Below are 26,951 nucleotides of genomic sequence, written 5' to 3'. Positions count from 1 at the left end.
GTCACCAATTTTCTACATGATAGCTCTATGAGCCAGCAGCAGCAGCTACTAAATCTGATTATTTTCATCCCATTTTCTCCTTTTCCAAATGAGACGGACTGCCTAGGATCTTCTTATAACTACAGGAGTAGCTTTCCTTAGGTCTCTGAGACGTGTCAGGTTTGACATGGAGCTGATATTTTACTACACCTAGATAAGAAAAAATAATGTGGGGAACCAAGTTTCCTGTACTGATCCTTGAGAATGCTGTTAGTGGGATTAATGCAAACTTTACTTCACACTTTTAGTCTTATTTTTTCTTTGCAATATACTATAACCCTGATAAAAGCATTGGCAAAGCAAATTAATTTCCCAGATATTTTCTGATTTTGAACCTGTACAAAGTATAATTGGTGAAAGAACATAAGTGTATCAAGGAATAATACCTATGTCTGCAGAGCAGGATGGGTGGTTGCCATAGTAGCAACCAGTCCACTAAATAGGGAGTAAGATAAAATGACTCAAAGACAAAGACTGATTTAGGTCAGGGAACAGTGCTTCATAAAAGGAGAAACTTCTCTCTGATTTATTGTTTTTCTTTTGTGAATTACAATACGTCTTGAGAAAATGCCTATTTGCCACAACAGCTGTGTTAGGACTCAAGAACCCTTGAATATATTGAAGAACGAACTTACAACACTCTTGGAAGCTCCAGTGTCAGCTGAAGAAATGTGTAGATGAAGATGTCTTTCTTCTTTTATGTTATTTATGGATTCCTTCCTCTCTAACTGATAAAAGAAACATTCCCAAGATGTTACGTGAGTGCTGCCCTCTGCTAGAAGTTGGATGAGCTCACACTGAAATGTTTTTCTGCCCTGAACTGTGGGAGTTCAGCAAGTTCCAAGCTTGCCTCTTGGAAATGTCAATTGCATTTTTGGTAGGTATTCACATACGTGTGTGTGTACATGTGTGCATGCGTGTGTGTGTGTACGTGTGTGGACAAATTTTTAAGGAGATTCTAAAGAAATTAAGTTGAATCACATTGAAAAAAAAAAAGTTTCCAAATAAAAAACCACCCCTACCTCTTTGTGAGGTGAGTACTGAGGAGGTGCTGGTTATCGTCAGTTTTACTGTGGTTTGGAAGCAGGGATTAGTTCTGGCATCGTGCACTTGTGAATGAGCAGGAAGTTGTCCTGTAAAAAAGGATTCAGCTCCTGAGCATTTGGCTGTGATGTTGCAGCCAGTGCATCATAACATTGAGGTCTGGTGCCCAAAGTTTAAAGCAGAGGTACATAAGTGAAATTTGCTGAAGCCTCTGCAGTGAGGTGTTATTGGTTATAGAATTAGGCTTAACGTCCTTTATAGGGGAAAAATATTGTCAATAAATTTAGATTGTGAAAAGGAAGATTAATTAATGTCTTGATCAGTCTTTTAATTTAGTATTTAAATGAGGAATAAAAACTTAATAAACTCTATCACTCGCTCACAACTATCACTTCTCACAACTATCACTCACTTCTCACTGCATCACAACTATAGCAGTAATTGAGGGAAGTTGAAGCTAAATAAACTCTGATTAAAACAGTACACACTGTTTAGGCAATCATGAAATCAGTCACAGGAATAATTTGTAAATTCCTGCATCAGATGCTCCATCATGCTATGTTTTACATAAAGACTGTAGACTCCTTTAGAGAACATGCTTTATGTTAAAAAGAAATTTGCTTTTGAAATTAGGATGATAGGCTTCAAAATCTCAGTATGCCATCTACAGAGACAGACGTATCTCTTCTCAGCCACATCCCCAAGGTTTGCTTGTTCACACTACTCTACAACCCAAAAGCAGCCAGCACTGCACAGATGAACCCATCCCTCATCATTCCTGCTGTGTAGAGGTTTCTTCATCTGCTTCAGCTTCCTTGCCAGCTTAACCTCAGCTCAAGGTGAAACACACCCATTGGGGTGATATTTTTCTTTTTATTTAAGCTGCAAACATCTGCCTGTTGTTGATTTGGCAGTTCCTGACTCGGGTCACAATGACTCTGATGACTATCAGCAGTGACGTTGGGCCTGATTGACCTGGTTTGGTATGAGACCACTGACGTAGTGCGTGTCTCTCATACCTTATTAACTGCTCCCACCACATGCTGCTTGCTCTCAGTAATTTTTGTATGATGACATGACTGTGGTGTATTTTTCCACGTGCACACGTAACAACAATACAGTAAAGTGAAGACTTATCCCCTGGGTAATATATTTTTACAATAGCAGTGTTCTTTAGTACTATTCTCTTTGGTAGCCTGACCCAAAAATTCAGCTTAGAGCAGAGCATGGTATTTGAAAGCACCCCTAGCTCAGTTATTCCCTTATTCCTATTTTGTGGTGTGATAAAATTATCTGGGCTTCCAAGTTATTAATATGAGTTTTCCTGACCCCAGACTGAGTTTTCCCAAAGTGCAAGATATGTGAAAAATGGTGCCTTCTTCCAGCATCTGTGATGATAGCTGAAATGTGGGATTACCATATGAAATTTCAGCCTGTGCTTTTAACTCAGTGATCAATTCTGGTGCTAAGGTTATTGTATTTTATTTTTTACTCCCTCATTTACTTTTACCAGCTCATGTCTCTACTATTTTTTACTATATCTAAAAAAATAGCCCAGGGAACATAATCTATTCCTTGGCTGACTCAGTGTTCCTTCCCTATCCCCCTTCAAAAATTATGGAGGGTTTGAAACAACTTGGATTAGAAAGGTTTGGGATTGGTATTCTCTGTCTATGATGGGAAGATTTGTTTAGCCAGAGCTCTCATTGCCATCTCCCACATCCTGGGTTTCAAACCTCTTCCCTGCCCCTGCCAACTCAAGTCACTCTCTCAAAACTGTTCATTAAAGTTATTAATGTAAGAGGTGACATTGAGCTATTGGCTCAGTGAACCCTAGAGACATTCTTTTGGGGGATGATTTTACTAGCATCAGCCTATAGGGATCAAATCTTGTTTGTTCTGGACATTCACAAGCCTTCCTCCTGCCATTGCTGTGTCTACTGCATAGAACAATAATTTATCTCCTTACCTGGGCCTGGTCAGTACTTGTCTCCTTATCCTGCTATTTTGCTGATTTTCCATTCCTTTGTTATGATAGGTGACAGAATCAATATTGTAAAAAAATTGTTTCAGCTCTGTGATCTGAGTTCCTGCAAGGCATTAGGTGTTTATCAGTTGACTACAGTTATTGTTCTGGTAATTGAAGAGCCACACTTAATCCCTTAATCCTGACTGAATAATTCTGGTCTTGTTTTTTTTTAATGTGAGACTTTTTTGCCTCTGTCCCTTCTCCATTGCTTTGAAAAGAAAACAAAATCTTGACTAGCTGCCTGTAGAGGAGGAAGAACACAAAGCTGTTTCCTGAAATTCCTGAAGAATTTATAAGCAAAACCCCTCTTTATGGAAGTTTTTAGTCATGAGATGGGATGGATTTGAAATCTTCCAGGAAGGTCTTGCAAACCAAGGCAAAAGAAACCCTTTTTTTTTCTCTAATATACAGGTAGGTCATGCAAGCATGAGATTTCCTCACTGTGAGGAAAATTACCTGTCCACAAAAGCAGTACCGTGATATTTGAAATTGAAGAATAGTCAGGGATTTAAAGCTTTATTATGAAGATAATTTGCTCTGTGATGTTAAGCTTGAAAGTCATTCAACATAACTCAAGTTAATAAAGCAGTTTTCAGCTGGTGATGTTTTAGGCAATCACGTAATCTCATTTCAGATGCAGCTTGTAAATTTATTAGGCAAATTGCATGTGTGTTAAGTGTTGGACTCATGACACTCTGTGTCTTGTCCCATGTATCCCATGATGTAAAACATCCACACTTAGATGAAAAGCCAAAAAACCCCACTATACACTCCTGTGGGAACAAAGCATCCTGCAGTTTCAAGTCTTTTCTAAATTTATGCAAAATTGATACTACTTCAAACCCATGTTTGAATTTTTTCCTTGCTTTCATGTTTTGATGATGTATTTTTCAGTATGTTGATACCTGGAAAATTGAGAAGGACCATTAGTTATAGTTTCCAGTGTAGTAAGTTCCTGCAAGTGGATGGGCAGTTGAGCAGAGGCAAAATGTTTTAGTAATATTAAGCAACATATCATCATTCTTACCTTAAGCAGTTTTAGCATTAATTAAGATTTCTTCTTGAATAAGCAAAATATAGTGAGTTGAGTGTTAACTGGACTGATTGAAAATTGTTCCTGCCATTATACTTTGGGCAAGTGGCAGTGAGATTGGCAGTGGGATCGAGGGCACCCTCAGAAGATTTGCTGACGACACCCACCTGTGTGGGGCAGTCCCCATTGCGGAGGGAAGGGGTGTCATCCAGACGGACCTGGGCCAATGCAAACCTCAACACGAGGAGTGCAAGGTCCTACACCTGAGTCTGGGCAATCCCAAGTACACCTAGAGGCTGTGTGGAGAAATGACTGAAGCAGCCCAGTGGAGAAAGACTTGGGGTAGTGCTTGATAAAAAACTCGAGTAGGCAGTGTGTGCTTACAGCCCAGAAAGCCAATTAAATCCTCACTGCATGCAAAGCAGCATGGCCAGCAGGGTGAGGAGGGGGATTCTGCCCCTTCACTCTGCTTTGTGAGACCCCTCCTGGACCACCATGCACAGTTCAGATGCACAGTTCAGATGTAAGAAGGACGTGGAATGGTTGGAGCAAGTCCAGAGGAGGCCATGAAGTTGATACGATCACTGGAGCATGTCCTTGATCAAGACAGGATGAGAGAGCTGGAACTGCCTGGAGAAGTTGCGTGGGGACCTCATAGCAGCCTCCAGGTATCTGCAAGGAGCCTGCAAGAAAAGCTGGAGAGGGGCTTTTCATCAGGGATTTTATTGGTAGGACAAGGATTAATGAGTACAAACTGAAGGAGGTGAACCTTAGGTTTGACAGTAAAAAGAGATTCTTTACTGTGAGGGTGGTGAAGCACTAGAGCAGGCAGCACAGAAGAGTTGTGGGTGCCTCATGCCTTGAGGTGTTCAAGCCAGGTAGGATGGGATGTTGAGTAACTTGTTTTGCTTAAAGCTGTCCCTGCCCACAGCAGAGGGGCTGAAAATAGAGGGTTTTTAAGGTCCCTTGCAACCTAAACCATTCTATGATTCTATTTTATGATTCTAAGATGGAGTTTGATAGTCTTGACTTTTTACAGTAATAATGATGCAAATTTAAGAGAAATAAAATTTCAAAATTTGTTATTGTTGTTTTTGTTTCTTCTACAGCTAAGAAAAATTATTTTGGTTGTAACTTGGTATAGTTTGGGATAAATTGAGTTAATAGGAACACTTTCCTACTAAGAAACATAGCCAACATTTCAAGATTCATATTTGTGAACTTGTTTTCTAGGTGGAAGCACAGCAAGTTTTTCTGGACTGTGTTTTGTGATTTCAGATGTATTTAGGCTGAGTTTAATCACTGCATCTGACCTTGGACAAATCTGATCCCATAATGAAGACCTATGAGAGTTTGAGTAATTTTTTTACTACAACCCAAGACTCCAGCTTTGCATTTCAGATATTTTTAATCTTAGTTCTCCTGTGATACCCAAGGAAAATTACATTTCTCTGGATTTTCTGGCTCCAGCAGGAAAATAAGGAGAACTCTCTATTTTGTAAAGATGTCATAACATTTTGGGTTGTAAGATCTGAGGACAAGTCAGGATAATGGGAACTTTGGAAGGTCTTTGGTCCAACCCACTGGATTGCATTGCAGCAAAGCCAGGGGTTTGTGGCTGCAAGTGGAACTTTTGTCCTTCCTGAGTGTTCCCCCTCTGCATGCACTTGTGTGCACATACTGGGAAATCAACCTGCAATACCTTTCCTGAGGTCTCTTGCTCCTCTTGACCTCTACCCTATGTTTTCCAAGCAAATTACTCTGTGATTTTTCATGTTCCATGGCCAGACTTTCTCACATGCTGGTTATTTCGCTTAGCCCATAACTGTTTTTTCAGGGAGGTTCAGTTTCATTGTTTGCATTGTTGTGTCGGTTAGAGTTGAGGAGAAAATGTGCTTTACTACTGGAAATTGTGTCTTCTGTCAGTTCCTGGTGTGTCTGGAGCCTCCTCTGCCCAGCCTTGAGCAGCAGTGCAGCCCAGCCATTCATGCTCACTCCTATGATATAGAAAACCATGACAAAAACAAGTCCAGTTTTGCAACAATTCCCTGCACTGGACCAAGAAAAGCAGTGAGATTGATATGTTCATGTAATGCTTTAGAAGAGAGAACTTTATCAGTGCCACTGAGTGTTGAGAAAAAATAAGCAGGACTGCAGGAGAAGAGGTAGGCAACAGTGAAGTGACAGAATGAATCACAAGCACAGCTCTCTGCATAAGTGCATCAATTTGAATGAAAGGGATTGTGCTCCAGGGATTGCTTTGTTCTAGAGGAGCAGCTGATACCAGATTCTGCTGCAGCACCAGGCACACCTGGCCCCCAGCTCACGCCTGATCTTGGGGCTGCATCACTTGTACTTGGCAATTTCCTGCACCACACAGCTATGTTAAATTGCCATTCCTTTCTGGGAAAACCAGCTGTGTCGATTCCAGCTAAACACAAGCTAAAAATTCCCTAAAACCTAGCACTTGAAGGGACAATGTTCTTAGGGGAAAAGATGTTTTCAGATTTCTGAAAGGAAATTGAAATTAGAGAAATGTACATAAAAATAAAAGTGTCTCTAATAGGTTTGATTTGCTTTTGAGGCTTGCTGAGCTTGTTTTTGTTTGGTTTGGGGTCATTTTTGGGAGGATATTGGGTTTTTTAGTAAAGCCACTAAAAGCAGAGCTAACAAGACTGATTTACAACACTTATTTTTACCCCAAAATACAATCTTTCCACTTCAGGTTTTGTGACAGTCACAAAGGACAGAAAGAAACACTCAACTTGATTGCTTTATCTCAGAATGACTGAGAAAAAACTGGAAAAGAAATTAGTAAGACTGTGTGGATGTATGCATACCAGCAAACACTATTTGTCCAGATGAGAGGCTACCTAGGAGAAAAGCTATTTTATTTTGTTATCAGTTATTTCTCTATTTCAGGTAGAAAGACAAATCTTTCTAGGGCAATTTTAACAAAATTATTTTGAAAATTGTTACTACTGATAAATGTTTGCTTTTTATTTTATCTTTCATACTATAAAATATATGTACTTGGCAACACTTGGGATTCTTTCCAAGTGGTGAATTTGAAAATGAAAATCCTCTTCATTTTGTTGGCTCATTACTTCATTGTTATTTCAATGATGTGTTTGCACGCTGACATAAGAGTAGTGCACACAGAGTAGTGTGGAGTCAGAGACTGAATGTTGTAGAGTCAGGGCAGAGAGGCTTCATGTCCCATAGAGAAAATGAGCAATCTCACTGCTCTCATCCACACAAAAAATGCAGCTCCCTTAAGTAGAATGAAGATGTTTCCTCAGGTCTGGTTCAGGTCTCATGCTGACAGAAGAAACAAAAACAGGCAGGAGATTGTATACTATTTCCACACACTGCTCTGTACCTGTTTTCCTCACCATGGAAATTACAAATCTCTAAGTAATTTATGTTCCCAGTGACATGAGATAAATAGTAGGAATCTGTCCCTCTAACTAAAAATACTATTACAGCTGCAATGCCGTTATTCTGCAAGAAATGAATACAAAAATATTATTTGGTGTGCTTCTGGATTCCTGGTAGTGATAAGCTAGTGTATACCTTTCATATCATGACAATAACTATAAATTGCATAAATATAGTTTCCTTTGATCATATATTGGAAAAACACTGAATTAAATTAGGATCAGCCACTATTAGCATTTCAAGAGATTTGTGACTGAATTAATGTTGTCAGTTGAGGTTTCTGTTCATTTTTCTTTTTTCTTCTTCCACTTTTCTTTTATCACACTGTACCCTGCTCAGTAAAAGAGCCATGTGACTTACTGAAGAGTGAAATTCTTATGTGTTGTGGATGACCACAGTACACATGGAGGTACTTGCACTGCAGATATTAGTTAAAAGTTATGCTCACAGCCTTTAGTTAATAATGCAGAGACTGAAGCTATGTAAAGAGCTGTACAGTCCTGTTAAAATCCATGTCATCCAAACTACCTGCTCTCTAATATTTTCAATAAAATAAACATTAACCAGTGCATACTCTTCTGATGCATTCTCTCTGATGGCAAAGGACATCCAGTCCTGATTCCAGTGACTTCAAATAGAGGCTTGTCACATATTGATAATTCAATCACACTGTCATAATTCAGTCCTAGAAAGAAGCTTTGTGGATAGCCACTGGGGTGGGAATTTTGCCTTCTTAGAGCACATTTCAGTTTGTCAGGGTAGTGATTTTTCTTCTCGTTTCCTGCTATGAGGCAATAAGGCACCTGATCTGCAATTCGGTCATTTTGCACCTAAGAATACCTGTCAGAGGTCTATTCAAACACATTTGCTGTTTTTCTGGAATGCATAGATGTGGCCTTTGGTTCTGTAAACAAATTAAAATAAGTATTTGGAGCTCTGTTTTATAGATATTTCTCATACTTTTAATCTAGCCTTGTATTTTCAATTTTCTCAGAGGTGTATTAAACTTCTACACTTTGCAGCCTGTATAACTGAGAAAAACCACTCTTTCTACATTACAAATAAGATGGTGACCATAAACCTTCGAAAGATCCTACCTGTCCTTCCATTGCTACATGTGTAATATAAGAAATCAGCAGGCTGATTGTTATGGATCAGAAAAGATCACCAGGCATTAAAAAATATTGAAGTTTGTACAGTATTTTTACTAAACCGTATGAGGACAAGGTGCAGAATTTAGCTTTTAGAGATGATTCTAGTTCCTTCTCCAAGTATGCAATGGGTCATTAGATGCCAAAATTGAATCTATGTTTCACAGTAGATTTTTCATTATTTTTATTTGTGGAAGGATGAAAGCTGGTGATTGGTAAATTATGTTAGCAAGAATGATCACATATAGGGCTAGAAGGGAAGTGGTCTGAAAATCATGAACTTGTTTTGATTACTGCTGTGCTATTTCTATTCTCATTCCGGATATTTAACTTTTTCCTTCTTTTCAACTGATTGGACAGTGCATCACTGCTGATAAGCAAGGCTTCCTTTTATCAGTGTTGTGTCCTTAGAGAGTTTTTGTGGTTTTTAGCTTAAAAAAAAAAGCTTTTTTAGATTTTATCCCCTTCTAGGGTATCCATTGATTCATATCTCTGTTCACAGCATAGCATGCAATCTAATTCACAAGCAATTATTAATTATAATTCTTTGGCCATCTTAAAAAAAAAATCAAAACCCCAAAAAGACACAAAAAACCCCAAAAAACAGAAAGTGTGTACAAAAAATCCCTAAACCCAAACTACCACCAACAAAGAAACCAACTAAACAGTCAGTGTAATAATTATCAAAATGCTTTTGTAGGTTTCCCAAAATTGTATAAGACCTCAGCTATTATTCATGTGATTGAAACTTCTTGTACATTCTATATCCTTCCCCAGTTCTCATTTGCTCTCCAAAGGAGGTGGGAAATACAATCCAAATGACACCTAGACTAGTTACTGGGCAGAGATGATGGATTTTTGGACAAAGAATGAATTATTTATGACTAAGGTGAATAATTTTTATGAATGAATGAAAATTAAATGTATGAAATAGAAGCGTGGTCAGTTTTAAAATATGAAGTAAGGCAGCCAGTATGAAAGGGAAAATTATTTTTTTGGCTGTGTTTCATCCATAGCAATTTAATAAAGTAAACTGTCACTTCCTGTGACAAGAAGTGTGAAGTTGTTACTCTCTGACTAGTGTTCTCAACTCTATGCAATGATTTGAATGTGCAATTCCCATTGGAATTTGATGGGAGTTTTGTTTCAGACACCTTTTTATATTTTTCCCTTCTGATATCAAAAGAAAGACTGTATGCAAAATAAAAATCTCTTTGTTACACTAGTTTTTCACCCTGCCTCACCTCTTTAATAGAGCTGTATCTGTAGGCTTTTCAGGAAAACCTGCACAATTTAAAATATTTATTTAACTTCTGCTAAGAAGATGACCCAAAGCCATACAGAAGATTATGAATACTGCTGCAAAAAGGCAGACATTCACTTTTACACAGCCCTAGCCTATATGCAGGCATTGGTTCATGAGGTGTGTGCTTCAGTTCTTTACTGGCCTGAGCTTGCTTTCCACATTGTGGTTCCTTTTATCTGTAGTATTTGTCTCCCAGATTTTATATGTGAGAAAAGACCTAACAATTTTCTGTGCAGCCTCTCCAGGCAAATGGGCTAGTCAAGGCTTTTCCTGTTATCTATCTCTATCTATCTATCTATCTATCTATCTATCTATCTATCTATCTATCTATCTATCTATCTGCTGTCTTTGGCAGTGCTGGCCAAGGAGCTTTACTGCGATTTTCTTCAACTTAATCTCTGACCATATCTCATTTCTTAATTTTTTTAATTAAAAATCAGCAAATCAGGCTCCTCCTCTATGCCCTCTGGCTCTGCCTTCGTGTGAGACACAGAATTTCTGTGCCACACCTGCTGCACATCCAGGTTGGCCCCAGGGCCAGGTCCCCTGTTCCCCTGGCACAACAACAGCAGCACTCACTGACTCTGCTGCTGCCAGAGTTTCAAAGCAAATACCTGAGATGTGGCCAGAGGGCATGAGCTCTTTCTGGGATGATGCTTTGTTAGAATAACAACCTCCAAAATTCGCTCTCAGTCATCCATCACCCAGCTGCGCCCTTTTATTTTATCCCTGGCAGAGGTAGCAACTACTGTGTTAGTATAGTAGCATTAGTGTACCCCAAGTATTATTTTGCCTGTATGTAATATCTCTGCAGATTGGAATGGCTACTACACATAATTTAAATGTACCTGTGCATATTTTACTTGCCTCAGTATAGTGCTGCACTGCAAGTTTGGATTCAGGTCATAATTTCTTGAATTTAAGGAACCTAAAAGCTTGTATTTTCCTAAAGATGTTTCTTATTGTACTTGTAGAAACATGAAAACAGCTTTTTAACATCCAAGTGTATGTGTGGATTATTTGTGTCCATGATAGGGATATTGGTTACAAACACTTAGTGGGGAGGAATTTAATTGCAGAGATAATCCCAAAACTACTTAAAATGTTGAATCTTGGACCCCATGTAGGCTGAGGTGCAAGGAGCATCATTGTTCATGGTCCTGTGTGAAGTGTGGGCAATGTGCATGCAGAGCTGTTCTGCTAATATTCAGCACTTACAATGAATCATAGTGGTGTGGAATACAATTTTCAGATTTTAAGTCTTAAAATAATAATATAAATTATAAATTGAAAATTATATTACTATGGCTTATATGGCATTAGCTCAATGAATATATTTATATTTGTATGGTTATAATTAAAAGCCATTTTTCAGTAAACCTTCTGTAAAGCAGCAGCTCCAACTTTTTAAACATAATTTTCTTTACAGTAGTCTGATTCCATCACACCAGAATAGTCTATATAGAATGTTAAAATTAGGAATATGCTGCTGTCCAACTGAGCAAAGATATCTTGAAATGCTGGAAGCTGTATAATAGGGTGTATTTGGCTCAAATGGAGTTCTTTTCTATTCTCTCATGCTTCACCTCAGCACATTCATACTCAACAGGATATCTAAACTTATCAGGAAAAGAAGACAAGTTAGTGGCACTTATAATCTCTTTTCCTGAAAAGCAAATAACCGCCTGCTTTCTCAAAAGGTGATTAATGGAAGCTATTCCTATAGAAATACTCATCAGCCAGTTCTTTCTTGTGCCTTCTCTGGTAGGATTTAGCCTTGTAATTTTTCTGCTGAGAACCCTAAAGAGCTTTATGCTGCTCATCTTGCTGCCAAACCTATTTTGCCAAAAATTTCTCAGAAGTTCATGTTATCTAAAGAGCACTAAAAACATTGGAACTACCTTTGTAGGACTCCTACTCTATCCCAGAGAAGTCTGTAGCATGCCAATTGACTTCTGATATGCTTAGTCCAATATAATTAACAGCCCTTCAATAGAATAATATGTCTTATAGAAATTAGGAATTATTAGAGTGGAGTGGTAGTTGAAAATAGCTTTTTGGTGGAGCTGTATATATACATCCTCTTTAAACACAATTTATGTGCATTCATTAAAATGAGACAGACCTTGAAGTGAAAATTGAATGAACCCTGTTTATGTCCACAGGACATTTAGCATCACCTGCACAACATGCATGAACTATGTTTGATAGGACTGTTCACTTTGATAGGAAATTAATATTTCTTAAATTAAGCATTAATATAGTTATACCTAGAAGACTTGAAAAATTTAAAAGTTAGACTATTTACAGCCTGTGTTACAGTAATGGGTATCTGCTGTGTCTTTTTTTCCTATTTCATCTAATTAATAATATATCAGGACTCTAATGGCTTTCTAAAAGTGCTACATTAACTATGTACTACTTTAAGAGCCATTTCCTGCTGGACTTGAATCAAATCACATTGATTCCGGGAAGATTTGAGTGCTCTTTGTCTCTCACCATTTCTGCAACGGCAACCTTGCCATTTCCTTTATGATATAGGCATGCAGCCCAACAAAGGCACTCTTTATGGCTCTCTGTCCTGTTCAGTCCTGTGTTACCCCAGATGAAGGCAAAACTTACCAGAGGTTGCTCACATCGCACAGAAATGAAGAGAAGAGCAGAAGATTCCCACTCTGCTCCCCTCTAAGCAGAGTCAGGCATGGGAAAAGTAATGTGTTTTGTGCTAATAGATGCAGAGGATAACCTGAGCACAAGTGCACCCTGAGCAGCTGGAGTCAGGAGCTAAAATAACTCCCACTATAGTGAGTAGCTGAGCAGATCTCTTATTACACATAAAATATGCAAAGTCTTCTAGAAACAGGACTTCATTTACAGTGCAGCTTTGGGGAGATTTGTACAATGCCCCACTCAAGGCATCTGTCGACGGAAGGAGACCCAGACATCCGTTGATCATCATAGGCCCAATTTTATTGATCAGTACGGCGGGTTAAATACAGTTAATAATGAGCTTCATACATATTGCAAAAGTTGAGCTCAGGATTGGTCAGCTTACATATCAGCATCTACGCCTACTTCTACATTCCTATGGTTCTGCTTTTGATACTTTCTACATATTCTCAGGATATATTCAGGAATATCTCTACTCCCTTTCCTCATGTTGCAGCAAGGTCACTGCTGACCTTTCCTTTTAGCTTGCTGACTGCTGGCTTTTCTCTTTCAGCTTAACCAGCGGCATTATTTCAGCGTGGCCTTTCTCAGCTAACCAATTATTAATAAATCTCTCCACATTTCCCCCGTTTTCTTCTTGCGCAAGGAGATTAGTTTGCCATGTTTTTGCTATTGTACGGCTGACCATGTTTTGAATACAGTTAAAGATACAAGGCAAAATAAGCAAAAACAGTAAGATTACACCCAGCAGGCCTATAGCATAGATCACAAGGTTCCTCAGCCACGGTCCAAGTCCTAAGCCTTTAAGCCATTCGTCAATTCCTAAACCGTCTTCTTCCTTAAGTTTGTGAAGTCCCTGTTGCAATTCTTTTATCTTAGAGTGAATGGACACCGAATGATCAGACAGATTCATGCAACACATTCCCTCAAACTCTTCACATCCATGCCCTTGTGCTAAGAGCAAAAAATCTACAGCAGCTCTATTCTGCAAAACAGCATGGTTAACACTTTGCACATCTGCAGTTAACATGTCTAGAATTTGTGATGTCTTGTTCAACTCATCCCTTGCCCAGCATCCTAATTGTTTTGCTAAATTCATGGCTTTATTGGCAGATCCTCCTGGCATGATAGTTGAAACCACCACCTGTTTGAATGTGCCCCAAAACCGTGGATCTCCTATCTTGCTGCAGTCTAAGTCATGTATGCTACGTTTTTTCCTGTTTGAATTTTGACTCAGCTGCATTAGCAAGGACACATTAGGGTGAAACAGTGACAATTTTCCCAAATAACAGGGTCCACCCTGTGGTTTAGCTGGTATGCCATTCCACGCCCTGTCTCCACAAATCAAAAATATTCCTGTGGGTAATTTCATTGGTGCTGTGATATTTGTGCCGTTACACTGATTGTAATGCTGTGGAGAGAATTCACTCACATTCAGGGATGAATCTAGGGTGGCCCATGTTTCTTTAGGTTGGTTTAAATTCTGAGCACCCAAAAGTCTGAAGCTAAACCATCCACCAGCTGTAGTGTTAGATACGCTGGCATTTGTACTTCCAAAAAGATCCAGTTCCTCAGGAGGAGAATGCAAAGAGGTGTTAAGTGATTGGATTAGTAAGCATTGACGATAGCCATCACTCTGACCTGCAGTATACCCTTGTTGCACTGGCAATGTGATGTTTGACATGTTAGACATACATAAGGTTTGGTTGTTTATCAAACTGCAAAATTCCCCAGGAGACCACACCGGAAGTCCCACCAGGCATGTTCGAAATGGGTTAGTGACTCCTCCAAGACTAAGACAAAGTGATGATTGGTTAGTTTGATTAGCAAGTGTCACCCATAAATTTTCCCTTGGTTGACTAAAGTGTGTTATTCCTACTGCTTCACTTGCTACAGCATTGAGCAGTATAACAAGAACAAACCTCATTTTTCTTTCTGCTTGCTTTGCTTCTCCCTTTCTTCCTTCTGCTTGCGTTGTTTTTCCTTTCTTCGCTGTCTTTTCCCTGGTTTGTTAGATTGTCTATTGTAAGGCTGAGTTAATTTTTGAATATACTGATCTAATTCTAAATCAGCATCCTTGCTCACAGGTATAGCATGAGATAAGTTTGAAGGCAAATCAGCTTTACAGCGAGCTGCTATGATGCGTGAAGCTTTAGTAATTTCAAATACTCTAAGGTTTTCCTGCAACTTCCACCTAAGATATGCTATAATCACTTGTTCTGCACTCTCAAAAAGCTGTAATCCTGTCCGTCCTGGCAGGCCAGTACTTTGTTCAAGAGCTCTAACCCAGAAATAATTTCGAATCCACTTTCCAGAACAAGGTTTATACCATAAATAATCTACTGACCTCTGTGAATACCAATAAACCTGATTACAATCTGCACAATGCAAAGCTACCCATGCATAGCATTTATCATTATCCCTTTTGCAAACGTAACAAGGAAGTGAATATAAGTAAGGACCAGTATGAAATTGTGGTTCTTCAATCCAAAGCAACCAATTCAATGGTGGTGATCGCAAAGCCTCTTCTGCCTTTTTACTGTATGAGGCTAACAGCTCAAGGTCTCTCTTTAACACAAGGTGTATCTTATTTCGTAATCGTAGTTCTTGTTCGTTATCCTCCTCAACAACTATATCTTCCCGAGGGTCCCACAATTGTAGAAGTGTTCTAATCATAGAAAATTAATTAGCAATCACTGATACCCTTATTCAAATGAGACCCTTCCCCTTTTGCCTTCTTTTTCTTATCTGTCTTTAATCTTGCTGCTCCTGATCTCACTGGTCCTGCCACTTGCAAACTCAATTTTTGCAATTTGTCAATGCAGCAATCTAATGCTCTATCAGGATCCCCTTTGAAGGGTCCTACAACTGAATGCTGTGTTAAAGGCACTAATTTCCTACACCTTATAGAAACTATACGTGATTTACTTTGAACCTTAATTCTATTCACAATACATTGTAGTTCCCATCGATAATAAGCAAGAATTTTCTGTTCAGGAGACTCATAAAGATTTAAAGCTATATATGCATTTTGCCCTGTTTGTCTCCTTAATTCATCTTGCCAACTTTTACCCCACGTGTGCTCTTGTTCACAAGTATGACACCACAAATCCCACAATAGTGATTGTTCTATCCAAAAAGTTCTTTCACAACCCCCACAACGTAGAGCTATCCAGGCAGCACAATGTGGATTGTAACAGTCAAGGCAATGTAGTTTCGCTGGATTCGTTAAATGAAAAGTTGATAATGAGTCAATAAAACCAATCAGCTCCTGGGCTGTCCGATAGTGACGTGTCAGTGTTCTGTCCAACGCTTCCGAGTACCCCTTCAATTGTAACAGTAGTGGTTGTAGGACTAGAAGCAGTTTCTTCCCCAGTCGCTCCCTGTCCTCCTCCGTGAGGCGATCCACCAGAGGCTGCATCAAAGACAGGTTTAGTCCACTTAGCAGGCACCCACAAAGGCCCTGTAGGTGAGGAAACACAAAGATACCCCCGACCCCAATATAATACTTTTGCAGGTTTTTCCCATAATCCTGTACTCGGGTTCTTATACTTAACCCAGACCTCTGTTTCCTTAGTATTTTCCTGACCTGACCTCGGATGATGTTTCATTGCAGGGGGGGTATCATCTTCCCCAAAAATGCATAAATGGTTAATCACATACAAAACCTTAGCCAAACATGCCTGTGGATCTGCCAAATCTTGATGTTTTTCAATATACTGCTTAAGGGTACTGTTTGCTCTTTCCACTATTGCCTGTCCAGTAGGAGAGTGTGGAATACCTGTCACATGCTTAACAGACCACTGATTCAAAAATTTCCGAACCCTAGCACTTACATAAGCTGGACCATTATCGGTTTTGATACTCTTTGGAACTCCCATAACAGCGAAACAACTTAACAGGTGTCTGATAACATGTGTAGCTTTCTCCCCTGCCTGAGCCGTAGCCCATATGTAATGACTATATGTATCTATGGTGACGTGCACATGCTTGACTTTACCAAATCTGGCTATGTGTGTAACATCCATTTGCCATTTCTCATTTATTTCTAAACCTCGAGGATTAACCCCGATGCCTAGACCTATCCCACCATTATGATAACTACATGTTGGACATGCTCTGACAATGGCCTTGGCTTCTGACAAACTCAGCTCAAAGTGTTTTGCTAAACCTCTTGCATTTTGATGATATCTACTATGTGCTTCTCTGGCCAATGTGTGCTTGTCAATAGGACAAGAATTATCAATGGGTAGGGTAACCAATTTATCTGCACGTTCATTCCCTTCTCCTAAACCTTCAGACCATTTATGACTCCTAATATGAATCACAGAATATGCTGCATTTCTTTCTCGTAAAGCCTTCCTTAACTGTATCAGTAACTCATACAATCGTTTATTATTCACTTCCTTAATTGTTGCTTCCTCTATTCGTTTGGCTACTCCTGCAACATACATAGAGTCTGTGACCACATTTAAAGGCTCCTGTAAGTTGGATACCGCCCATACTACTGCTAGCAATTCCAAAGTTTGTAAGCTATCTGCAGGGTCTGCTGTGAGGAGTTGATGCTTCCATTGTCCCTTTTCTTGCCAGGTAACAGCAGCACGCCTTGATTTCTTTCCTGCATCTGTAAAAGCTGTAATAGCTCCTTCTATGGGGCGTTCTTCTCTCAAAGGTCGAGTAATCCAGTTCCATTCTGTCATCCATTGCAAAACTCTAGGCACTAATTTACTAGTCTCTACTTTAGCAGATGACATCAATAATGCTTCTTGTAAATTCTTTGAATTAATCAAGTACCAGTCCAAGGTTTCTTTTTCCATAGGCAATCTAATAGTAGCAGGTTCTCTACCATCCACTTCAAGAATTCTGAGACGCCCCTTTTTGATTAATGCAGCCAATTGTTCAATTTTTGAAGATATTGTTTTCTTATGCTGTAGTGGTGGTGATAACCATTCCAACACCCGTATCTCCCCCGTTTTCTTTTGCAACTGAGAGAGAGCACCAAGCAAGTGGCAAGGGCTATTCCAGATAATAAGGTCGATGGGGTGGTCGAGTTGTCGACGAGACACATACCCTTGCTGTACACAGTTACTAATTTGCTGCAAGGCAAGATGATGCTCCTTTGTCAGGTGTACAGGAGTAGTAGGGTCCACGCCTCTCAACAAAGGCCGTAGGGCTTCTAGTAAATGATTTGGTATTCCCACAATAGGCTTCAGCCACTGTAAGTCTCCCAGCAACTTCTGTGCATCATGTAAAGTTTTAATGTCCAATTGTCCTGTATTCAATAATCCATAAAGGGTTATGCTTTGATGCCCATAAGTAATTCCAACCTTTTGCTTTGGTCTATTTTGTAAATCCACAATTAAAAGTGTAACACCAGTAGAACCAAAACCTTTTTCATCCCGTGTTTGTCCAGTAAATGATTGTATTCCTGATGTCATTTGTGACAGTGGTACCAATTGTGCAATGCGTTGTCCTTTTGTAATTTTAATCAGAGGATAAAGGGTGTAAGCCATGATTTGTATTTCCCCAGTAAAGTCTGCATCGATAACACCAGGCAAAACAAATAATCCCAACATAGTTGTAGAGGAACGTCCCAGCAATAATGCTCCACATGTTTGTCCATTTAATATAAGAGGGCCCTTTACTCCAGTGGGTATCCTCTCAGGCCGGTTCGTCCTTAGTGTGACGTCTACTGCTGCTGATAAGTCCAAGCTGAGGCTCCCTGTTGTTGTGGGTTGCAGACAGGAGGTAGCAGCGATGTCACGGCAGCAGCTGGTGTCTCCGATGTCAGGCGGCAACTTGTGTCTGTCCCTCATTGCCGCATCGGTAACACTTGATGAATGGTCTCGAGCCTCTTTACGTGACTGCCAGTGAGCCTCTTCGGAGAGGAGCAAGAGCAGCTAACACCTGACTCTGAGTAGACTATGCTTTTGCAACCCTAATCCTAATTCCTTTAAGGCTTCTACTATAAATGCCTGTGAAGCTGTTGGCATTAATGCCATTCACTCTAATGCTTCCTCAATAGTCCAATTTGCCCCTAAAGTAGCTAATACTCTCTAGGTTGCTGGATTGCTATTTTGTAAGGCACACTGCTTCAATAGCGCCCCCTTCATGTAGTCTGCGACACCGGCCCGATCTATGGCAGTAGCTGCTCTATCAATAAAATTCCCAAATGATTCTTCCCTTCCTTGCTTAATACCCATATAAGCCGTTAACCCTCCTGGCTCTTTAACCATGTCTATTGCAGCACGCACTAGCCTCATAGCCTCTCTAAGTTTATCTGGTCCCGATATCATCTGTGCCTCTGTACGTAAATATGCCCCTAAGCCCATCAGCTCCTCTACTGTCACCCCCTGTAGTGGGTCTCCCTGGGCTCGTTGTACAGCAACCGATTCGTTCACCAACGCTTGCCAATGGGCATTAAATAGTAACTGCTGATGCTGAGTAAATATCAATCGAGCTATTCCTCTTAAATCATTAGGACATAAAACCTGAGTATTAAAAAGATAATCTAGCATTTGCTTAACAGGTTCACTTTTTACTCCAAACTGACTAACCGTAGAACGTAGCTGAGTTAACAGCTTTCAATCTAAGGGAGTATATTCTGCTATATTATGCGTAAGGTTCCCCTGTGCATCATAGTGTGGTGTGTATGTAACTGGGCATGCAAGACTAGAAGCTATTTCCATCGCCTCACCATCCCCCATTTGCATTACTTCTTTCGCCAAAGCAGCCCAAGCTTCCCTCCTCTGTTTAGCCATCTCCCCCCATGGATCACGGTGTGCCCCTGGGATGGGATCTGGCTCTTTAAGGGTGCTATGCTGCTGGCGCTTCGGTGCAGGCACCGAGTTTTCGCACGGGGAAGGCAGTGAAGCAGAGGCTGGCTCGCGCGGGGGAAGCAGGGGAAGCAGCCCCCCCGCAGGAGCTGACAGTGAAACCGGAGCCGGCTCAGGCTGAGACGGCCCGCGGGGGGCAATCAGCCCCCCCGCTGGAGCTGTAACCGGAGCCGGCTCAAGCTGAGACGGCCCGCGGGGGGCAATCAGCCCCCCCGCCGAAGCTGTAACCGGAGCCGGCTCATTGAGGGGAAGCGGCGGAGGCAAGGCTGACGGCGGAGGCGAAGCTGGCTCGCTCCCACTCCCACCGTCCGACCCGCCCGAAGCCGGTAGCGGAGGCAAAGCTGGCTTGCTCACACCCCCACCATCCGACTCGCCCGAAGCCGGTAGCGGAGGCAAAGCTGGTTTGCTCTTACCCCCACCATCCGACTCGCCCTCCCCCTCAGACAGGAAAGGTGCAGACGGTTCCACTGCGCCTATAGGAAAATCCTCCACACCACTTTGCTGGGGACCCTTAGGCATAAGTATCTTAGTTACAGAAGGTGCCAGGGGATCATCCTCACGACCATACCCTATATTCCTCCTATGAGCTTCTGTTGCCCTTTCTGCTGCCTTTCTCTCAGAGACCTGCTGCAGTAACATGTTATACACCACCCGCCATAACTTCCCGAATTTCTTAGCTGACTTATCATCGTCCAACACTGTATCCCACAATATTTCCCCAAACTTCTTCCACTCTGCTAGCTCATGAACTGTATGAGGGTTAGAAAAAATACCCTTAGCATGGCCATAGGCTAATAACCCTGGTAACTCCTTTTTTAAATCTATCCCCTTTATCTCTCGCCACTCTAAATATGGGGCGAATAAATCATATGCCGCTTGCCTATTCATACCTATTAATCAGCGCGCGCTGTTGCAGCTCTCCAGGCTCCCGCGGCACGTATTGGCTTAAGTCCACCGTTGTGAACCTTAAGGGTGCTTCAAATTCCGGCACCGTCCCTGCTGCAGGGGGACCCAAACCCAACTTCCCGACCGTGGCGTAATCCCTTTTTCTTTTAATCCGAGAAAAAGGGCAGAGATTCGGTTATGCCCGCATTCTCCACCATTTGTCGACGGAAGGAGACCCAGACATCCGTTGATCATCACAGGCCCAATTTTATTGATCAGTACGGCGGGTTAAATACAGTTAATAATAAGCTTCATACATATTGCAAAAGTTGAGCTCAGGATTGGTCAGCTTACATATCAGCATCTACGCCTACTTCTACATTCCTATGGTTCTGCTTTTGATACTTTCTACATATTCTCAGGATATATTCAGGAATATCTCTACTCCCTTTCCTCATGTTGCAGCAAGGTCACTGCTGACCTTTCCTTTTAGCTTGCTGACTGCTGGCTTTTCTCTTTCAGCTTAACCAGCGGCATTATTTCAGCGTGGCCTTTCTCAGCTAACCAATTATTAATAAATCTCTCCACAGGCATCACTTTGTTTTCTTTGGTTTTGGCGACTTGCTCTCCCAGCCCCATGGCAATGTGGTCGGTGCAGTCGAGTCACTCCCTGTCTGACACCGGTGTGGAGCTCGAGCACCTTGAGGTGACAGCCCCAGCCTAGGAACTGAGTGTGCTACTGTGTGTACTGAGGGCAGAAAATGGACTGTGCTCCTTTTTGCGCCCTCAGGACTTTCAGCAGAGCTGCAAGACCGCAGGTAGGATTTTCAAAGGCAGGCCTGCAGTAAAAAATAAACATGCCATTGACTTGGTTGGTCTGTGTGGCACTGGGCTCAGTAGACACTCACTTCCCTTGCAGCAGGAAGGAATTCTGTGTTGGCGATGGAATTTTCTCTCTCTAGTTCTGGATAAATCTATTAAGAAGCAAACTTAATTTCTTCTTAATTTTTCTCCTTTCAGACCTCAGGCTGCCCTTAAGGGACCCAAATTCAGTGACAGAGAGCTAAATACCTCTGAAGATGGCTGACACACCCTCATTTATCTGCCTAAACAACAAAGTGAATTTGGAGTGGCCTGGGATCTCAGGGGAAAAATATGTTTTTCTGATGTATTTCTGTAAAAACTAGGCCTTCCAGTCTTCGGAGTTTCCTGTTTTCATTGGAAGTAGCCATACCTAGATGGTTTAAATTCTTTGATTTTTTCATAGCATGAAATGAAGCAACAGAGAAATCCCATATTTCAGCAGCTGCAGACCAAGGACAAGCCATTAACTGTCACAGACATCTTTTTGTGGAACTCCTTTTCTTTAGGATTTTCCCTTCTGAGAAGCTGAGGCCTCAGAAACAAGATGTAAACAATGGTTATCTGCTGCTGTGGAATGCATCAGGTGTGTCTGTGATTGGGCCATCTTGAATGTTTACAATTAATGGCCAATCAAGGACCGAGCTATCTTGGACAGAGTTGGAGAGAGATCCTTTGTTATTCATTCTTTTCTATTCTTAGCTTAGCTAGTTTCTGAGAGAAAATCTTTCCTTCTATTTCTTTTTAGTATAGTTATAATGCAATATATATAAAATAAAGTAATAAATCAAGCCTTCTGAACATGGAGTGAACATTCTTGTCTCTCCCTTCACCTGAAAACCCCTGTGACCATGGTCACAATTAACCTGTACAATACCTAATGATTTTTGATCTTTTTCAGCTGATGACATCTACAAAAAAATAGCTAGTCTCTGTTTTATTTTTTTTCTCTCTGCAATCTGCTCAAAGGCTTGAAGGATCACCTAGTAGTTCCAGTAAAAGGATAATTTTTTTTCTCCACATTTGCATTTATAGTGCTGCAAGTTGTTTTTTGCTGTGCTGCAAGACTCTTGCCTCATATTTTAAATAATGAAGCATGTAAACACCAAAAATATTGCTCTCTGCAGTGGCAGATTACTGCAATGGGGGTTTTGTGAAGATGGGGGTTTGTCTGTGTGTGTTTTTGTTTTTCCTTTGGATTGATAATGCCAGGCCTAATGAGAACTTTTTGTTTCCTTTAAAGGCATCAGCTGTAAGTGGAGGGTTTTTTGTGACAGGATGCTGTTCCTTCATCTCCTCTTTATGCTTTATGATGTTTATAGAGACTGAAATATGTACCCCAGTTTTTTCAGAAACTACTTGATTGCTGCTAGTTGTTTGAGAGAACAGACATTTTTTGTGCTGCTATGAATTCTGACGCGCCACTGGAAGCCGAATGGAATAATAATAACACCTTTAGCCCAAAACTCCTGAAGAAGGGGTTAATATGAGATGTGCTGCTTATCAAGATTCTGTGGAGTCAGCTGAAGTTCAAGGCAAATCTACAATAATTTTCAATTGCACCAAAATTTTAGCGTTGGATTTATTTCTACCTAATCAGTGCTGTTTAGAGACGTGTAAGTCTATATTCACAATAAAGAGGTCAAAATATGCAAGCTGATTATCAACACATAATGGCAAATATAATGGCAGTTGAGCAGTTTTAATCTGGTTCCTGTTTTACATAAAGATACTGAGAATTCTTTAATCATAATTTTGCAAAGGCCTTTTCAATTCGCAGGGACTGAGAAATGGTTCTTCTGTCCCTAATCTGACCAAACTCTAATCTTATTTTCCTGGTTCAAACTTGGTTTCAGAGCCATTTATCCCAGTTGGTTGTCCTTGGCCCTTTTGCACAAGTCCAGATGTCATGTTCTGCTCCTTGCTTAGATGAGGTGAGGCCCACCTGTCGTGTAGGGTGGTCATTCCAGTAGTAATAGGTTCCCTGCTCTTGTTTTAGGATTGGATGTGGATTCATTGAGGCTCTGCAAGCACAGAACTCTGATCATGAAGAAGGTGTAAAGATTGGGGTATTTGTGAAGGAAACAGCTATACCCACTGCTGGGCATATCTGCTGGGTTGAACAAGAGGGAAGTGCTATTTTTTCAAAGATATGGTGGCAATAAATAGCTTATTCTTGTCAAAAAAATAACTCCCTTGCAATATTGTGCATCTTTTCTTCAAAGCATAACGTAATGCTCTCTGTTCAAAGATTAATCATAGAGAGATTTTTTTTTTAATTGGAGGAAGCACTTACTTTTTTCCTTTACCTCTTTCTCAGAAGCGTATGAAACATTTAAACTTTCCAAAAACATTCAGCCTGAAGGAAGTCCCCATCATGGAAGACTCCAGGCCAAGATATAATTAATAGAAAGAAATTTTAAAATTATAATTTCTGAAGTCAAATGTGCGTAGTTGGGGTCAATACACCAATTCATTATGCAAGCTTCATGCACTCATCTGGTTAAAGAAAGTATATATATATATATATGTGTGTGTGTATATATATAATGTATATGTATATATGTAGACATATAAGTATAGATATTTGTTCAAGACCAGAAATTCTTATTGCAAACAATAATTTTTACGTCTTTCAGAAAATATAACCCATGGATTCATACTCCTGTAAGAAAACTTACAGAGATGAAGTAGGAATCAAAGTTTAAATGTCTGGCCAAGTAGGAACACAAGGAAAATAGTTTCTAGAGGTCTGCGAATTTGTCAATATGGATGATCCTAAAAAATATTCTTATTTATGTGTTACCAATGAAAAGGAAAATTGTGTTAACAGAAAATAGTGTTACAATTCCTCTTGAAAAGAATGACATTTTTCTAAAAACCTCGCCTTACTGTTAATTGCTATTACCACTTTTCCCTATATTATCCTCACTCGCAGCCCAATACATTATGTGAAGATAATTTCAAAACTATGATTGTTGAAATTTCAAAAAAAAGCACCCCCCCTTCCCCCAACAAAACAAAAAAAAAACCCCAATCAAACCAAAAAACCCAGACAAATAACAGTTTGTCAGTACTAGAGGAATGGGCGGGAAACCTGCCAGAGAGAAACTAGAAAGGGGCAGTAAGAAACTGCTTTTATGGCTCTAAAATACACCTAGTGGACATCATGTGGGCTTTCCCTGCATGCAGTCATTTCCTTTTCTTAATCGCCCAACCAGGAATTAACCCTGTACAGGAAGCTTAAGTCACATTGTTCAAATTCATCATCTCCCACAGCGCATTCTCAAACTATTATCAAGTCAGCTCCATAAAAATCCCACTCTGTCATATTTCAAAATAGAGAACGTTACTGGTCCTTCATACCTGGAACTGAGGGATTCTCTTTTCTATTCTCCTATCATTTCTACTAGGGAGAAGGGGAAGTACCTCTTTTCCTTTTGACATACACCTCTTCATTTTGCTCAGTGTAGAATTAGTCATTCCATCTAACATCCTGAAGAAGATTTATGTAGATATGGGTTAGATATGGGTTACATGAGTGAGAGGCTCACAGCTTGAGCTACACTGTTCAGCCAAAAGAATTGCTAATGCAACAGGAATTTCTGTGTAGATCCTGAGGTCTCTTTGTACCAGACACTCATAAAAGAACTATCAGTGCCTTTATAGACAATGAAGGTAATATCCCCAGCTCAGTTACTTTTGGGTACAAATACAAGATAAATAAAAGGTGATAAAATATGCCATTCAGCTACTTTCATGTCTACTAGAAAAGCTAAGGGGTAAACAGCAGAAAACTTGCTGCTCTTCTAGTGCTATGACACTTTGCTGATGATTTGTATGATGATTTAGGATGACCACATTAGAATTCCTCCTATTAAGTGCTCAAACATGACATCACTTTGTTTCAGATAAGTACAAGTAGGGATGGTAGTAGAAGCTCAAAAATGTACCAAACTCTGGATAGTTGAGAGGGGGAGAGAAATTTGGAAGAAAATGGGTGTAATCTGACATTCAGCTTCTGCCCCTCTGTCTTGGGAGAAATCAGACCACAGCTCCACCTCAGGTTTTGGGCTGACCAAGCATGGCTCAGCCTGGGGTGGGCTTTTTGTCACCTCTTCCTTATTCCCAGCACAGGATTAATCTCTTCAGCTTTTCAGCTCTGTTTGCACTCTTGAAGGCCTGAACCTTATAGGATGTATCCTCATATCCTTGAACCTTATATTATATCCCTATAAGATATACTATTTATCCGTCTGAGGTTAGCTGCAGGAGAGAGTATTATTTCCTTTCTCTCTTGCAACATTTCAGGAGTTCCTTTCTTGATGTCCTCTCAACAGTACAGCTGATTCCTGTAGCACTCTGAGTGGGTGAGGTAAGAAACCCTATTTGGAGAGGGCTCATGTTTGGTGGGAGGTAATGTCTTGGCTGAGGAGATAGGTTATGGTGGGCTTTCATCCTATGTCTTCTGTCTTATAAAGTACCATTTTTGAGCCTGTTTGCTGTGCCCAGCACAAATTTCTTTGAGGAATGTTTTGCCAAAATTAGACTCCTTTTGTCATCAACATCAGCGTGGAAATGGTCTTGGTAGACAGGAACTGTAATACAAAGTGGATAGTTTATTTGGCTAATATGTTTTTCTGTATTTGATAGGTGTCAGCAAGGTTTCCTGTTTTTCAGATGGTCATGGTTTTAAAACGTGGTTTTAAAAAAGACAATTCTGTGAAGGCTCAGGTAGTGTGGGGCTCAGCTGGGGCAGGTGAGAGCCGAGCTACCTTGAGTGGGCATTATTCCCCTGGGGCGAGTGACCACCCAAACTGCCTTTGCACCACAGAGCACAAGAGGTAGTGCTTCAGAATAATGGTGCTTGATGAAAATAAGAAAAATCACCACCCAAAAAAAGATGAGGGTAGCAGTGTGGAAGAGAAAACACTGGGAACCTGTAGGCCAAGAGAAAAATGTATTTAGCAGGAACTGAATAAAACAAGAAACATGACATCAAATTTTTTGTAACACGAGAACTCTAGGGGGCTGGTTGTCTGAAAAGAATTTAATGATAACTCCTTCTCAAAAAAGTTTTCTTGAGAAATATAATTTAAAAATGAAGTGCTGTGTGTTTTATTTTTGACAAATATTAATTTTTATCAAGTGTGGCTTTTGGTGGAGATAATTTTTTTTAACTTGCCTATATTTTTTTTCTTTTTAAACTCTGAAAAAAACCCCCACCAAATATTTGTTTAAATCTTCATGAGGTATGAAAACTTTTGCTCAGTAACATGCAGGAAAAAGGAAGCTATCAAAGAAAGAGCTGAACTTTAAAGACCATGACATAGAGCTGAGGATTATCAGTTATGATGCTCTGCTTTGAGTTCAACACGTGCTTAATCTTTTCAGGATCAAGAAGTCTTTGCTGAATTGGAATCTGGAAATAAATTTCTATTTTTTCAGGTTTTTATTTCCTAGCAATTCTTCCTAGATATGAATGAAGTCTCTGATGAGTTGAGCTCACATGAGAGATAGAATTTTTTATACTGCGACACTAATAAATGTGATTTTGGTGAACTTTTTTTCTTAGTGAGGAGATATTCCTGTTACAGGGCATTGCACAAATACTACATAAATACAGGATATGTTCTAGCCACCAGAAGGCAAGACT

Source organism: Ammospiza nelsoni, chromosome Z (assembly GCF_027579445.1).
Source record: "Ammospiza nelsoni isolate bAmmNel1 chromosome Z, bAmmNel1.pri, whole genome shotgun sequence".
Lineage (NCBI taxonomy): Eukaryota > Metazoa > Chordata > Aves > Passeriformes > Passerellidae > Ammospiza > Ammospiza nelsoni.
Note: the sequence above shows the minus strand (reverse complement) of the source record.